We start from the raw sequence: 18280 nt of genomic DNA on the forward strand, positions 1-18280 counted from the left end.
TTTTCTTTCCCCTTCATTTTACCATGTTCCCACAGAAACAAACTTGGGGTATATGTAGAAAAAAAGCCACAGTGCTCTGTGTTCATTTTTGATGAGTGTGATACTGGGGTTGGGAAGCAAGTATGCAGCAGGGAATATCTGACATAAATTTGTGGCAAAGTCAACACTCAGATACTTAGGCTTCCTAGAAGCCTAAATAGGGAGAATTAAATAACATATACTTGTTGGTCTGAAGATTACAATTTTGGACATGAAGGTCAGGCATGATTAAAAACTAATGGTTTCTTTCATTAGCTAATAAACCCCTAATGGCATCAATATCCTACAGTTAGAATTGTTTACTGTTTTTCAGTATAATCTATATGGATTCTGAGGATTGCTAGTTCGTAAAAGAATAGCCCTATACAGAAGTGCGTTTCTCTGTACAAAATGATTTTATTTTATAAAGTTCAATGGAAGCTAAACTTGTGCTGCAAATTCATTGAGTGTTTTCTTGATGATTCCTTGAACTGGACAGTTGCTGGATTTACTACTGAAACTTCACCTCAGTCATGCCTCTTGTATATGCACAGATAAATGATGTCAATTAAAAGCTGCTCTGCTCTGTGGAAAAACTCCAAATGTCAGGATCCATGACTCCTGACTCAATGACTCCTGCGACAATGCTAGAAAGAAGTCAGCTGAATTGACTGCTGATGAAAGCTCCAGTGCTCCAGCTTCTGTGATTGGTGTTACCAAATACATTGTAAATGACTGCTGAAAGAATTTGAACTTCAGGGTAGCAAATGGCTGCTTTCAGGTAAGTCAGGCATTACTCTTGATTGAGTGACAAGTATTAGGCTACGTAATTCTTTTCATAAATAATTTCTATGGAACATTGGGTTGATTGCTATTTAAATTCAGTATATAATTACCAAATGAATGCTAGTGGCATATTTAAATTCGGTATATGATTATCAGATACATATGCTAGTGGCTAAGGATGCTGGTGGCATTCTTTGTTCTACGCAGAACAGGGGAGACAGACTCTTTGTCTGAGGGAGTATCTAAAAATTGTCAATGATGTTCAGTCATCCCCTCGTGAGTTTTTAAGTGACAGATAGGTCATTAAGATAGTGTGTTTGTTAGAGAAGTTCTGGATAAATGTAGTGAGGCAGGTTTCTTATTTTGGAGATGAGAATTAAGAGCTTCAAATAGTTTGGGATGGGAGTAAGRATGGGGTGTGTTTGTGTGTGCCTTCTCTGCGTTTCGCTAGTGACAAGCCAGCAGCAATAAAGCAGAGGACTGGACAAAAGTTTAGTGTATTGTAATTATGCCATGAGATCAGTGTCTTGCTGTTTCTCACAGACGCGTGTTATTTCTGTCTTTGTTCTATTCTGCTGTTTCAATGGACAAATAATATGAATTGCTCATAGAACATGGAAAAACTAGCAATGATATAGTAACTAACAACATCACCATTTTGAAAACCACTTTAAGTAGCCATTTTTGCAGGTACAATTCTGTTACAGTTAAATTAATTGATATTAATTTAGATTTTATTAAGATGTACTTCAAGTATATTCTTAGCTATTTGTATTTTTAGAGATCACACTTAATTTTTGTTACCTTATATTCTGAATGCTATACTGCTTACTGTGGCTGAAATCCCTGGTCTTAAAATCAAAGTCAGGGAAAAATTCTATCTGCACTGGAGAGGCAAGAATTATATCTGCTAACATAAGGAAAGCACTTAGCATGTTAACTTCAATAAGCATGTGAATGTGAGCATATGAACATGCTTAATATTTTAAGTAGACTTTTACTAAACTGAGGCCTATACTACAAGTGAAAGAAAAATACCTTCTAGAGTGTTTTGAATTTTTGTGTTGTGTGCCCGTGATCCATGTTGAGTCCTTTCAAATGTCGTACTTGAACATCATGAAAATGAACATATTGAACTTGACTTAACAAGTGCCACCATGCCACAATGTTGAGCCGACACGGACTTGAGATACAGGCAGATATCACCTAGAGGCATATGTGTTCTGCAAGACCTACATGATCGTGACATGTTTGTCAGAATTTAACTTCTGCAGTGCTGCCACCTTTCTTGATGCATTCAGCCATCTTTCTGATTTGTTTAACGATGGGATCTCAGTTTTAACATATTCTTCAGAGCATTTCTGCAGAGAACGACATCCTATTTGCCTTTTGATTATGTTGCCCCTAAATATTTTTACAGTTGCAATTGATGACGCTAGTTATTAAGTCTCCAAAGTAGCCCTTCTTTTAATATCTCCCAAGTCTTTAAATAAAATTGCCTGGATTAGGAATCTTGATTAGTTTATGCACATTTGAAAGTTTTATAATGTGGAGATATTTCAGATAGGCTTCCTTTCTTCATCCCACTTGAATATTAAATACTTCACTTATTCTGTCATAAAAATGGAAATATGAGAGGTCCAAGTGAGTTACAGAAGCATTGGGCTTTCTGGGTCCTCAGAGACATTTTAATAAGGAAAGTCCTGCAGAAGAGTTTTCTAGCAAAGGAAGTGGACTTTTATGTTGTCTCACCTCCATATATAAATTTCCTCTGTGATCAGTGGAGAAAAAAATTGCATAGACCTCCTCTATGACCATTAGGAAGTGACCTCTTTTGGTTCAGAACTCCTTGAGATGTTAAAAGCAAGAGGTGACTTCCAAAAAATGTGAAGCCAGATTGTTTACAGGCTCATGAAACCACTCAATATTAACTTTAAAAATTAGACAAGCAAGCAAACAGAAAAGCAACAAAACCCAAATAATGTTTATGCAGTATTAATGCCTTTTTGCTGGTGTTGTTTTTGGCCTCTGTGAAGCCTGAACTTAATCCCTTAGATATTTCATGAAGCTTTACTATTGTAAAGATAAGATAAATTAAGATCATTGCTTTCTTGGAATCTTTTAAAATGTTGTGAATCTTCAAAATAAAAATTTGAGTATAGAAATTGAAGATTGAAGTTTTTGAACTACCCCTTAGTGAGATGTTAGAGCTAATTGTGTGTCTGGTGGTGATGAGCTGGTGTCTCCGTGATGGGAGACGACACCTTGCTCCTCACCTGCCACGCGTGCCCCTCACGGCGCAGAGCACACACAGTCCTGAGTTGGCAGSTTCCTGCCAGCATTGCAGGGCTGTGATGGATTGGGTTTTGTCTACCGTGTGAACCTAAACATTTCCTTCCTCTTCCTCTGTGAGTAAAAGCCAATGCCAGGAAAACTGAATGGTATTATATAAAATATCTTTTGTTAAATCATCTTATTATGCTCAAAATCATTTTTATGGATGAAGAGGAGTCTCACTTGTATGTAAAACCAGTAATTTATTGCTAGTATAATCAAAACCTTACAGTCTAATCCAGGAATCATAATTAGACCAAATGTCATTAGTATAGAAAGAGAAAGAACACATCTATACAGATTTTTTTTCAAGAGTAAGATACAGTTAAAGCTGTTATATAAACACTTAACAATTTCTCTCCCTTTGTGAGTTGTTACCCTCAGCCTTCCCCAACCCCTTGGAATCCTCAGGTCAGAGGTGTCACACCGGGTTGGTGTTGGTGGCCATACAGTGAATCTTCAGCATCTGAAGTCCTTCGCCAGGCGGAATGTGATGTTCAAGGTTGCTGGTTTTTCTCTCTCCCCACAGGAATCACTTTGGGGATCAATTTTATGTGTTCGCTAATATGCTTTTACATCTTCCTCCTTTATTTATCTGCAGCTCCATATTGCTTCTAAATTTACTCTATAGAGAGTACCTGTATGTATGTTAGATACTATTTCTTTGTTCCCTTTGTTGCTTGTGAGACAGCTGCTGCAACTGGTAGAACTGCCTGTGTACATATTCTATAGATCCTGCAACGGGAGGGCAGCGTAAAAGGCTGAGTGGAGCTACCGTAGTCCGTGTCCCGGGGCCGCAGTTGCACACTGCTTCTGTAGCCAAAGGGGAGACGCTCGCTCTCCTCTTAAGAGTATTCACACAAAAGCCTTCGCAGGCCGCCAGAACGATCACATACACAAAAATGTTTATGTCAAGGCAAGGCTAAAGTGTGCAGCCTCAGTAACTTAGACAGAGAATGAAGGGAGTCGTCAGGAGAGAAGGGTGAGCTGCGACTTGATGCTTGGTTAACATCTGATTCCCAGGGTTAGATGTCCAAATACAGGCTTCCGTTAACTAAAGCTGTGCTGGTGTCCTTGTTCTTTTTATTTATTTATTTATATTTTCCCCCCTCACAGTTTCTTATATCAGTGATGAAATGACACTGGACTAGCTTTGGAACACCTATCATATATTGAAATCTTTAAGAATATTTTAAAAATAACCTAAACTAAACTCAACTTTAAGGGTCATAATGCATCTTGAAATGTTTTCAGTTGTGTAAAAATGCACAATTTACAATATGAGCATTAAATTTGGGTAATAGAGAATTCATTTAAGCATAATAGAAATCTGAAAGTAAAATTAATGATCTGACTTAAAACTATAGAAGATGGGAAAGATAGTGTCTAGGCTTAAATTGCTAGTGACTGAGGTAGATTCTAAAATCCTTCTACTTCCAAAGAAAGCAAACGTTGAAGGTATTTGACCTTCTCAAGTCTAACTATGCCCTGAGTTATACTCTTCTATATTGTCTTGTTTTTAAAATTTGTTAGATGTCTTTTTGATTTGTAATGAAGTAGCAGTTGCTTAAAAATCAAAGCTTTATTTGATCTTAAAGGATACTGCTGATACTAAGATTATATATAAAAAAGTTTCAGAAGGTTCTTTATTTTGATCTAGTACCAATGGGGTGACTGAGTCCAGTCTAGCCACTATATTATTCTCATTCATTATATCAATTCTTTCTTTCTTGAGCAGTTCTCTGACACTAAGTCATCTAAAGTTTCTTAAAGGAAGTTAAGTGAAGGTAGAGTTGAAAATGTTGAACATTTTTGTTCAGCCTTTTGTTCATCCATCACATGAATAATTGTGTCAGTGACATCCAACGTGAAAGTATGTGCCAAGTAACGTCGCACATTTTCCCAGAAGTATCAAACAGAAGACATATGTGAGAAGGCTCCTGGTCTGGCTCACTTAGCACTTTCCCTGAAATTATAGTCTGAGTCATTGGTATTTGAATGTCTGGTGAAGACAACCTCCTTTCCTGAATTGAATGTAACTAATGGATGACATTTAGCTTGTTTATTTAAAACTCTCTCTGTATGTTGTGAAATAGCTTCAATTACGTAATCACAGGCTTCTGCAGCTGTCATGTACTTTTCTGCCTACTTCCTCACCATCATTTTGTTGCTGTCGTCTTTACGCTGATTATAAGTGCTTCAGGGCACACATTTGTGGCTTCTTAGTTACATTGAGGTGACTAGAGGAAACAGTTCAGGATACTTTGAAACTATTCTCACAAATGGTGCTGGTGGGTAGCAGAGTGAAGATCAGCGCCCTGCAGCGGTGCCGCTGCTGGCAGCCGTGGTCTCCAGAGTGCTCAGAGAAGCTTTCGCGGCTTCAGCTGGAGAAGCGGAGGCTGGTTCTTGAGCTCAATAACAGAGCGGCATCCTCGGCATCAGGCACCGAGGTGATGTGCAGGAAGCCCTTCATGGAACTTTCCAGGTCTTACTAAGAACTTGCTGTTTATTTTAGCCACATGGTGGGAAATGCAATCAGGTGAAATGGGAAGAACCATATGAGTGTATGGATTTAAATATAAAATTGCAAGCAGTTTTATCATCTGAGGCAGTATAGTAAGATAAATTTATACTATTGGAATGCACTTAATATGACAGTATCAAGTTATTACTTGTAGGTAAGAAGGTGGCAGGATTCCCATTTTGAGAGARAAATAAATTGAGTCACAAGGATTTTAATCAACTTGCCTACATGCAATAAATTTGAGAGTAATGTTTTGTTGCATTGCTGTAGTTAAAATTTTGCATTTTCATCCTCTGCTTTCTTACAATGATTAAAATGCTAGCCTTCTAATTGCTAGGGTCTTCTATTACCTTTTCATTTTTAAAATGTCTTTTATAAAAAAAAAATTCAAAAGCCCAAATTCTGTATTTCTTTTACTAAACAGCTAAACAACGAAAGAATTAATATGCTGCTGCATCCATGAAACCAGGAATGGAACTTAAGTTAGGACTGAGTTTTCACTATTTAAGCGAAATTAATAGCCTTTAAAAATAGCAAAGTAGCTTAGATTTATTCTCTCTTTTGCAATATGTGATCAAAAAAGTTTCTCATTAAAGTGTGACAGTGCTTTATATTGCCTGTTCATAAAACCTCTGTGGTTATTATACAAAAAGAAAAGGCAAATGACAGTTGGTGTCAACACTAAACAGCTTAGGGCAAACTATTTTCTCAATATGTATGTAATTTAATTGAAATGCAATATTTCATGAATATTAGAAAGTGAGGCTTTATTAAAAATGGCAAGGAAAGTGAATGCATGACTGTTTAGAGTAACAAGCAGCACAAATTTATTCATTCAATACATCACTGAATTATTTAAAACTCAACTTAAGCACAAGGTCATGGAATAATTTTGGCAAGTACGCACTTTTGCATGATGTATTTCCATAATTCCACTGCATCTATAAAGTTAATCACAGCTTTGGCATGCAAACCTTCTTCATGTACTAAGCTGAGCCAGAAAAAGTCTCTGAATTAAAACCTGGGAATAAACCAAACTCCTGACCATATGCAGATGGAAATGATTTGTGATAGTTTAGAGCAAATGTGAGTTCCATAGTACTAGCAATTCTTACAAATATTTCATTTACTAATATACAATATTTAATTGTATTACATGTTTACAAGTGAAAACACGTCCCTAGTCTGGAGAGACTTCATTAAATTTATGTATACACGCATGCGTGCACATATGTATTTACTTATTATGGGCCTTCTTAAGGACATACTCTTTAAGAAGTGTTAGGAGACAAAACATGTTCTTTGAAATACTGTTAAGAAATCTACAGAGCTTCCTTTGGAATTATCTATGGAAATGGAGCTGAGTTTGGAAGTTAAAAACTAGTGTTCAGCTGTCCTGAATGCAGAGTGACTGTCACCAGCTCCCTGCAGCCTCCTGAAGGAGATAGCCTTGGCGCATGTAATTTTCAAAATTGGCTTGTGATTGCTGGTAGAGGAATAAGGTGGAGGGATACATGTGAGCTGTGGAAGACTTATGACTTCTTCCCAAGGTACACCTGTAGATTTTGAGGCAAAAATCTATGAATTGAATTTTGCTGTAGAATTTGGATCAGCAGATTTGTGCATCACATTTGTCTCTGTCACTAAATAAAGAAGGTATGAGATGGAAACGCATCAGTGGACCATTCAAAATCAACCTCAAGAAAATCTGTTTATACTAATTCTGATATGGTGTATGGCTGCTGTATAAAACTCAGGATAGTTGTCAAACTTGGCACTAATATAATCTAGCTATAGTGATATCTTCCTTCTCTTTTGAGAGGTCTGTGTGCCAGCTGAGAGTTGCTGGTATTTCCCTTGCACTGTCTTCACCCACTTGCAGGAAGCTATGGGCCAGGCAGACTTTGAAAGTAAAATATGATTTGTATGTGGAAGCTAGATGGACATTTCAGATTCTTCATTTCACATGATGCCCGTATGCAGTGTATTGGACACTTTTGTCCAAATTAGCTTTGAAAGAAGTGTGCTTTACTTCCATATGCTCTCTGCCTAGTGCACAAGTGCCTTAAAAGATATGACATGCGTATTTTCAGTAAAAGCAATATGTTCAATGTACCTTTCCTGTAGTTTTTCTCTTAATTTCTTACTTGTTTTTAAAGAAGCAGGACATTTAAGTAATAAATTTAAAGTACCTCAGTTTTATACAGATTCTTTAAAGCTCAGTGACTTTCCAAAGAATTCTCAGAAGATTTTATATTTCAAAATACAATTTTTTTTTTTATTTTTTGGTACCCTGTTCTGCCATTAAGTCAGGTCTGTATGCGGTAATGAGTTAATGCTGAGGTGATTCAAATAGATACCGTATGCAATCACTGTGCTGCCTCTAAGGTAAATTGCCTTGTAAATCCTTTTGGACTTCTCTCTGGGTTAATAAAAAAAATCAATGGGCTTTTTATTATATTTTGTTTGTAGATACTGAAGACTGTATTATAAGTTGCAAGTGTGTTAATAGCTACACGTCTTAGTGTATTTAGAAATTGCTGAAAATTTCCTTGTTTACTTAAATCTTAAAACAGTTTTATTACTGGAAAAACAAGCAGGCAAAACATGCAAAGGTTAAAATGATCTTTTTAAGTATTTATTTGGAATAATACATAGTCATTTATTCCACATTTTTTTTGGTATACAGAACAATCACCTGAGAAAACAGATGCATTAGAGACTAACTTGATTATGTAATTTCATGTCACTGTAAACTTGCTATGAATTCAAAACTGAGATAGATATTGCTTGAATACAGTTAAAATAATCTGCCATTCAGTTGGGTGAACTTATTTGCAATGAACCTACCCATATTTATCAATTTCTAATTGCAATTTTGAACAGGAAATTTGCAAAATGACTTATAACCCCATGGAAGGCTGTATTTGTGCAAGTAGATAAGATAAATCCCTGAAATTTAAAAGGATTTTTTTGATGTTAAGGGTAGGTGCACAAGTTTGACCAGGGATCGCATGTTCAGTGCTGCAGATCTGTTTTCAAAAAGCTTTAGGGCTTTCAGATGCTTCTGGGAATCCCTACGAGAAGTGGTGCCTTAGCTGCTATCAGCTGGTGAGAGAAGATTGAGTTAGTGTTTGGAGAAAATGATGCTTGATGCTTGAAAAACTCAGTTTGTTGCTGGTTCGTGACTGGTTTGGTGGTGCTGCTTTACACATTTTTCTTTTATTTGCTAATCATTTTTTGCTGTTGGATTTGTTGTGTTACCTGTGAGGACATCTACTTCAATATTCTAGTCCAGAATGGAAATGCATTTTAGAGGAAAATCTCCCAGTCACTCTAGATATCACACTTTGACTTTTATTACCTGAATTGTATTCCTTCTGGATTAAACTGAAAGGCAAGAAAAACTGTTGAATGCATCACTGTATGAATAGATGTTTAGGGGGAAGAAACTCTTGCATTTTTCTTACTGATTTTGATGGGTTAAAAAACAAAACAAAACAAAAAAACACATAAAACGAAAACCAGTATTGGTAGTTCAAAGAGTATCGGGGGGCCTGAAACGGAGCACTAGCAAATATTTAATAAGAAGTAATTCTTTCTTAAATATGTCAACAGTGCAACTGTGCCTGTTAGGTATTTGGGAACAGCTTAGTGAAAAGGACTTTCTGTCTAAATCTGTGATTAGCTTATCTGAGATGGTAATTAAGCACTTATGCATAGAATTCTGCATTAAGAGAAATAATAATATTCAGTAAGATAATATCCATGTAATTATTTTCTTTCTTTCTCCCATCAATCTAATCAAAATATCAGCCTTTGCAAAGTGCATGTCATTGTTGTTTAAGTACCATGGTCATAATAGTTAATATTTATTGTCTCATCTTTTACTAACGTAAGATACATGCAGAATGATTCCCAAATTCTTTTTTTTTTTGGAAGTCATTTTTTTAAAGAGCTCCTTAATACTACAGATCAGTCTCTATCCATCTTTAACTACATTACATTGTATGCCTTATTTGATGGCGTTTAAAACACATAATTTGGAGCTTTATGAAAGGACAACAAACATCTTTTGTTTGCCTTCAGCCTAACACTTTATTGTTGACTTTCTGTGTTCATTTAGCTGTAAATACAAAGAAACTGTCACACGGATGTGACATTGTGGCTCTAGATGTTAGAAAAACATCAGCAAATTATGACTACCAAACATGCAGTCTTTGCTGTCACAACTTATGCAGTGTCTTAAGACAGAATATTTTCACTCTATTCCAATGAGAAATCTCACTGTAAATTCAGCTGTCTAATACTTAACTCCCTTTTTAACTCCCGAGTCTTACAAACAAGAAAAGAGGGACTCCCCCCACCATAAAAGGAGAGAAGAAAAAAAAAAAAAAAAGAAAAGAAATTGTTGTCTCACTGCTCACTGTAAAAGATGCATCCTCTCCGTAAGCAACTGGTTTGATGCTGTTCCTTGGAGGTTTTGCTGAGGTGGTTCTTGTATGACATAACAGGTAATACAGCGGGGAAGTTGAGCTGCCTTTTCTTCTCATCTCAAACTCTTTTCTTTCTATATTTACCAAGATGAGGTAGAGCCAAAGGTGAGCCACAAACAGGCCAGCGACTCTATTTAAGATCATAGCCCCAGCAATTTATACATGGTTCTTCATAACAATAATTCCTGCTGAAGTAATTAACCTAGATAACTATCCTCCAGGATCAAAGCTGTCTTCTTTTGGCTCCAATTCTCTCCTTCTCCATAATGGGACAAGACACAGAGGAGAAATACTGCTGTCCTTCAGAATCAAACCTTAGGTGAAAAACATATTACAGCCTTTTTCTGTTTTTTTTTTTTTTCTCTCTATACAGGTACTTCCCTTCTAAGCCCAGATGAGGGTCTGTGGAGGGAGCTGTGATAGCTTGGGTCAGAAAGAAAAAGTCCCTGCTTTGAAGTGCATATAATGCTAGGACAGGAACCTCTATAGGTGACTTTGACCTCAGACTTCTGGAAGGTATGTTACTTTGGGCATAGAACTTAAAGGCATATTGACCACCTGGGTGATATTTTGCCATGAACAGAGCTTTCTTCCAAAAATTTTGAGGAATTTTTACAGGAAGAAAAAATGTGAGCCTTATCCACAGAGCTGTCTATCGTAGTCATAATGACCACAAGATACTTAAGAAAATGCAGTTGTGAAATTCTTAGAAAATTATTGGAGGACAAAAATGCCCTCAGTTTGACAGGCAGGACCTTGGACTTTACTGCTTTGTATGAAGATGGTTGTTCTCAAATGCAGTAGACAAGTTGTTCTGCTTCAGAAAGTACAGAAGACCGTTTTTTCAGCACACACGTTCACCATATGTGATTCTCTATTCTACTTTTAAATGATGATGCCTAGGACATTAATGCTGCTAGATATAGCTCTGCAGCATAATCATGGAGATGAGTGAAAACAAGCATTAGATTTCATGATCTCACACCAGCACAGAGATGTTCCTGATTGTGTGTAGGTTTGTTGTAGTGAATGAAATAAGGAAATAATGCTCATCCTAAACACCTCTCCGAGCATCCTGAGGTCACAGATTATTCTGCAAGATAAAAATATAACAGAAACAGAATGGGGTAAAGGGTGGTCTTGCTTATTATAATGTTATGGAAGGTAAAGCTGTGAAAATACTTCCTTTGACCTTGCTGTGTGATTAAAATGTTGCTTATTCCTTTGATGGATTAAATTAGAAGATACTAAAGAAAGGCAAATGACAGCTATCAGTTCTTATGAAGTTCTATCTCCATTGCAGGCTCTGCGGCACAAATAGTAACCCATGCTTTCCAAATCAAAAGGATTTATTTTCTAAAAAAAAAAAAAACATATATAAGTATGGAAATACTTCTTTATTAATACATATTTATTTAAATATGTTCCCACTGCAGTAAAATAAATATGTTCTTTGGAAAGTAACAGCCATCCTGCCTTTTAAACCCTTCTCTCTTTTTTTTTTTTTTTTTTTTTTTTTTTTTTTTTTTTTTTTTTTTTTTTTTTTTTTTTTTTAACTACATCGTAGCTTTTTCTTGCTTGTTAAGCACGCAGTATTCTCTCCCCGGGCTCTTTGGAGCTTTTCGGTGGCAGTGATTCACTCGGCGAGATTCCAGGTTGCTGCTTCCTCCCCTCCAGATATACGGCCTCCTCGGCACTCCGAGCTGCTGCTTGTGGCTCCTATTAAGCACTGCGTTGAACAACCACTAAACTACCATTCTAACTGGCATATGTTCATTTTACTCTCCTTCTTATGGATTTTATGCCATTGTTATATATTAGTGCTCTTGATATCTTCACCTTTTTAAATAGCTAAGCGGGAGGATTGTTCTGTGAATGTGTTTACATCTTGCTTCCTTGATGGAAGATAGATTCTCTCAGGAGGCAAATGAAAAACCAACATGCTTAAATGTTGTGAGCAACCCAGGGGCTGCTGCAGTACAGTGAAGAAACATGAGGAAATGCAGTTAGTGTGTACTTCATCGTGCAGGCAGAGAACATGTCTAACTCAATGCAAATGGAGATGACTGCATATCCTTAATAAAAACTAATAATAATTTGTACAGATACCTCGCTGACTTATCACACAATATTCTAATAATCCTCACGGGTAATTGCTTTTAAAGTACCAGTGTCTTCTTAATAGCTACTGTGATATGCACCAGATTAAGACAAGCCACGAAGAAGTGAGCAGATAAGTGTAAAAACTAACTTGCAAAGTAAACAACCACACACACAAAAAAAATCTAGCATTTTATAAAATACCCAAGTTGTTTATTTGCTCTATTCTGTTACTTCTTAAAATAATATTTCACTATAGTTAAAATAAAACTGGAGTACTCTCCAGGATTACCTTACTTACCTGCAGTTCTTGGAGTGTTGTATGTCCTAAGAGTTTATGTGTCTCTGTAAGCTGAGGTATTCTTAAACTTTGTTGATCAACCCAATAGAGTTTCAAGTCCAAAATGATTATTATATTTAAATGTGCAGCTCTACAGCAGTTCTGGGTATAAAGGCCTTCTGACTATGATTGTTTTATTCGTTTGTTTTCTTTGTTAGGAAATAAAGCAATTGCTGGAATTTTTACATTTTTTCAAAAAATCATTTCTTCAGGACTGTAAAAGTTTATACTGCCCAATGTACTGTCTGTTTTAGACAAGTTTAGTGCATAAAAGAGTACTGTTAAAAATACCTCAGTATAATCATTTTTTCTAAGCTGAATTCTTTTGAAAACTTAGATGATCTGGGAGATAAGAAAAACTAAAGAAAAACTAATGCTACCAAGGAAGCATTGAAAACGCCCTGTTTTTCTTTAAATAGCTTTCAACATTTTGTTTCCTATAGGTAAAATGGTAGGTGCAGATCTTATAAAATAATTCAGGTATTTCAGGGTGGCAGGTGACATTGAGCTAGATTAGTACAATAGTGGGTCTCTGAAAGCCATTTAGCCTTGATATGTCCTTGAACAGGAACTGCAGAGTAAGTAACTGGATTAGACCTGTATAGAAGTCAACATCCTCCAACTAATAAAATCATTTCCACTCCTTTGTTCCTTCCTCTTTCCATACAGGAAGGTATGCAGGGAAACCCAAGAAATTGTTCTGTCTTTCCAGGCTTTAAACAGAGTAACAGAAATATGCAAATACCAGAAAATCCCTTGAAGATACTTATTCCCTCAGTATTTCTTTGTTATGTTTTTTGTCAGAGAAAAACTTCTAAAAAAACCTTCATTGTAAATATTGGATGTTTTACTAGTCATCACACCTTGTGTGTTTCATTAGGACAGAGGCAACTATTTAATCAGGTGTTAAGTGAGTTATGAAGAGGTAGCATAATAGAGAATTTCTTTAAGAAACAGCATTAGCAGAATGAGAAATATATTTGTGTCTATCTTGAAATGAAAAATCACTTATTGAATATTTGAATGAAGTTTGTACATGAAATAATAATTTGTTCTGAATATTTTAATGAAATAATATTTTATTCTATAGAATGAAATTAAAATCCTAGGGAAAAAGAAAGAAACAGGGAATTTGAGCCCTACTGAGACTGTGCTCCATTTGTTTTCTCACATGATTTAGAATGATTGATCTTGAGAATGGGCTTGAGGCATCCATCAATTTCAGTCTTGCAGTCAACTGGAGAAGTCAACTGTATTCTGTTTCCTAGAATAAATCCTATGAATTGACTGAATTCATGGAACACTGAGTCAAAAGGAACTGGTTTGTTGTCTCTGAATGAAAACAGAGAGGCTAGGTAAACCTAATACAAAAACACAAATATGTGTGTCTAAAGACTTAATTGAAGCTGCTATGACTCATAATATAAATATAATTGCCTGAACCAGTAAATATTTATTATAATTAGCAATTGTTCTTCCCTCTAAAACAACTTAGTGGGACGTATCTGCATGTTCGCTTTATGTGGTGAGAATAATGTGTTAATTATTATTTTCTTCAACAGAGGTAAGATTTAAAATGAGAGTTTACAGCTTTGATTTTTCATTGGATGAAAATGTTCTTGTGCTAGGAGAAACCAAATAGAACTTGTGCAGGAGGGCTTTTTTACTATGTGGCTGTAGAATTTTGAATTCTGAATTAATACTGTCATTTAATATCCATTATCCCTTAAAAAGGATAAAATTGTAGGAAAATATACTTTGATTAGCAGGTTTTAATGGTGCATTCTACTGCATATTTAACAGTATCTGTTAAATTCTTTAAAATTATTCACTTTGTGAATTTTTGAGAATGCTTTATTCACTGGTGTGGGATTATTATCTGAAATTAAAAGTTCTAAYGTTTTCTTAACATAATAACATATAAGAATTTTGAACTTTTCCATTTATGGAAAATGAATGGAATGACATTTTGATGTTTTTATTTGAGATGCATCTTATTCTGTTTCCTAGATGATTATTAACCTTCTACAGGAAAGCTTCTGAAGCTAGACTCATCAACTCTAAACTTTGTTAGTGACAACGTGTTTATAATAGGAAATACAAAATGCATTGCAATTCATGTAATTGTGCTTAGTGAGATAGCTTATAAGAATCTGGACATGAGGGAGAAGAGTGGCAGATTTCTGTCGAGATGTTTTATGAGGTAGAACTCTGTTCTTCTCTAAGAATTGGTATTACTGCATCTTCACAATGAAATAGTAGAAATCAGAGGAGGGGAATGGGGAATTCTATTTCGAGTGTTCTTTTCTGAGTGGGAAGAGAGGGAGGCAGCACAAATGGAAAAGACTGCATTTAAGAAATGATGCAAAATGGTGCCAGGTATTTTCATGCCTCAGCGCAGAGGGCTTTCTGAAACACCAGATCATTACAATTTTTTTTTTTAAAGCCTTTTCCGCACATATATTAAAGCAGAAGTGGTCACCAGCACAGCTGAGCTGGTGTTTCCATCCATCTTGGGAGGGAGGGAGAACTGCTAAGAGAAAGAAGTTGTCATTCTCAGTGGAGCAAGGAGCATGTGTTGTGTGTACTGGCATGTCACCACTGTCAGGCTGTTTCTGCATGGGTTTCTCACATGCCACTGAAATATCAAGTGAATTCCATTAAAAACAAACAAACAAACAAACAAAAACATAGCTAATACCACTTTTGGCAGGAGGAAAAATCTCTCTACTGATCTGCCCACCCGCCACAGGATTGCCCCCTCACAGAAGAAGATAAATTTGGGTTCTGAATTCTGTCTTGTGCAAATTTCAAAGTAGAATGTGTGTGTGTTAAATTGCCTTCAAAGAGAGGCAGCAATCTCTCAGTCTGAAGGCAGAAAGCTTCTACTTAACATAATCTACCAAGGAGTTATAGCACAAGAAACCCATCAAAGGATGGTGTGGGAAAGCAGAGGCAGAGGTGAGTTTGCCAATGCCCCAACTGATAAGCCTGAAAGAGAAAAGCAGAGAGAAACAAACAAACACACCAATGCTGAAGCTTCAAAATCAAAATAAAAGATGTAAAAAGACTGTGAATAGCTGGAGGCTGCCTGAGGCAACAATCATCGTATACAAAAACAATCAAACAAAAATGCTTAGGAAAGGTGGAGTGAGTGCTGTGAGACAAACAGTTAAATTAATCTAATTGCTTAGGAAAGCAGCAGAATTCCATCTATGTTTTAAATGTCCTTTGAGGTTTTATATTTAAATGAGCAAACTTCTCTGAACACAGAAGAGAGTAAAAGTCATGTATGGAGTGTCTTATATCACTGCTGACAATACTACTGTAAAATTAAATGAGATTGCAAGATCAGAATCAATGAAAAAAGTATCACTGAGGAAATGAAATAAAGCACGATAGCAAATTTCTTTTAGTTAATCGATACTTGTGTCTTTTTTAAGTTTGTGTTTTGAAGGCTTGAACTACCCTAATACAGGTAATTCATGAATTCTTAGTTTGTAATTTGTATATTTCATTTTTTATTAAGTATGGTTAAATAAGATGATCAGTAGAGCTGAGAAAGTGCTTTGCCTGTCACGTTAGCTTTCCTTTACTTTGAAGTTATTTTATTTCTGCATCAAAGACGAAACAAGCTCTTTCAACTTATTCATTCAAAAGTGGATGGATGCTGCTTTTAGAATTAGGATATCGTAGAATATAATATATTTTGATTTTCATCTTTTTAAAGGTGTCCAAAGACCTGAGCATCACTCTCATGCATTTGAGATGGTCCGGCAACCATGCTACTTTATAACCTGTGAAGTAGTGAGCAGTCTTCTCAGAATGAGTCTGGGTACCCACCATCTGAAAAAAAGAAAGCTCCAAAGGGTAAGTTGGCCCTCTTTTTCCCAGGAGATAACTCAGTTACCCAAAAGTGAACTGATCCAACAACTGATCCAAAAGTTACTACCAGGCATGAAGTTAATGGGTATAAGCTGATTCACAGTAGTTGCTAGTGGTATGCTGTTAGAATGGTGGCAAATGTAAGATACTTCCAGTGAAGTTAACCTTTTCTCATTTGCCATAGTTGTGGTGTGTATGTGTGCATTTTTTGCAAGGGGGAGAAGGGAGAAGATCTGCCTCTATGTCCAGTAATCAGGCTAAAGTGAAAAAAAAAAAAAAAAAAAAACCCTCTGTACAGGAAAATAAAATGAACAAAAAGAAATGAACAAAAGGGGAAGCTCTTTTGGAGAACACACACGCACACACACATATACACAGGAATTCCTTTTGAATGCCGCTGTCCAGTGAAAGTATAATTTCATCCTCACTTTAATTAGGCTAATCTAGATAATGAGTAATTAATTGCTTAGAATTGAAAAACAGACTAGAGAAAAATGTAGAAATTTTAAATAAGTTCTTACTATTCAAACAGTGGCATTGCTAGTTCTCGTTGTAGTTCTCTAGAATGAGAGCCAAGCCCCATCATACACCAYGCAGTCCTTGCATCTCCCCATTAAATTTACAAAAGAAAAAAATTAATTGAAGTTGACAATTCTACACTTTAAGTGGGTTTCCCTATAGCAGTAGGCTGGGTTTCTCCAGTCTCCAAACTGGAAAAGTCTGTTCTCAAGACTTCTGTACTTAAATATAGTTTAGACCATATTTATACTGAACAGGAATTCCATATTAAAAGTAGAAAGATTCTCCCACACTTTTTAAAATGATTTTTTTKGGGAAAAAAAAGGAATTTGAAATGCTTCTTGTGAAATCCAGTAGTTGTACTTAGTGCTCTAAAATATTCTTTACACGAAATATGTTAAAAAAATACATTCAATACCTTGAGATAAAACTAATGTTTCATCTAAAATAAAACTTCAGTAATTACTTCTGAAGAAGCTGAACAGATCTTCTACTATAAGATGAAGAGATGTCCAAATTCTAAAAGAACTTTCTCTTTTCCAGTTGGCGTATCTACTCCCTTCCTGATAGCTATCAAATCATGAGTCTATTTTTCATGAGGTAGTACTGCAGTTCTTGTCACACAGTAGTAGATGGTGCAACTCGGTGCACACTGTAAAACTTAGCCTCTATGCAGGGAAGCAATCTACTACAAATGAACTTCACCTGGAAAGGAAAAAGAGAAAAAATCATCATGTGGTCTTGCAAAATAAATAGAAAGACTAGGACACCCTAAACAAAGATGAGAACCTGATCTTACTGAATGGATATTTGTTTATTTTTGAAAGGCCAAACCTGATACTTTGGCTTTTATAATTTTAGTCATAGGCAAAATAGAAATTGCAGCTCAGACTTTCTTCAGGAATGAAAAGAAAAAGTGTTTTTGCTTGACTCAGAAAGCAGCCTTTAAAAAATGTTATTTCTAATTTTGTATTGTTACATTAAGATACTGTCTTAATATTTGTGAAGCTGTTTTGAGAAAGCCTGGATCTTAGGAAGTAAATTTTTGCTTAGATACTTGTTCTTCTCTGGTAGTACTGGGGTTTTGAATAAGTTAAAAAGAAATATAATGGGAAACAAAAGCCAAAACCAAAATTACTCTCTCTGGATACCATATTATTAGGTATGATTTATAAATGAGCAACTGCTTTCCAATCTACTTGAGCACCAATAGTGCTCATTGCAATTTCTAATTTCATTAGAAAAGGACAGAAATGATGCCAGTGCCAAATCATAGGT

At 35.8% G+C, this 18280-nt stretch overlaps 1 long non-coding RNA gene across 3 annotated transcripts in view; it reads left to right on the forward strand.

Moving 5' to 3' along the window:
- Nucleotides 1-16442, forward strand: part of LOC112950119 — a 72513-nt gene extending 56071 nt beyond the window's left edge. For all 3 annotated transcript variants that reach the window (XR_003249955.1, XR_003249954.1, XR_003249956.1), the window contains 3 exons: nucleotides 573-799; nucleotides 10532-10674; nucleotides 16329-16442. This is a non-coding gene — a long non-coding RNA (uncharacterized LOC112950119). The remainder of the gene's footprint in view (nucleotides 1-572; nucleotides 800-10531; nucleotides 10675-16328) is intronic.
- Nucleotides 16443-18280: the final 1838 nt, after the last annotated feature.

Source organism: Nothoprocta perdicaria, unplaced genomic scaffold (assembly GCF_003342845.1).
Source record: "Nothoprocta perdicaria isolate Ctin4 unplaced genomic scaffold, notPer1 scaffold_31, whole genome shotgun sequence".
NCBI lineage: Eukaryota > Metazoa > Chordata > Aves > Tinamiformes > Tinamidae > Nothoprocta > Nothoprocta perdicaria.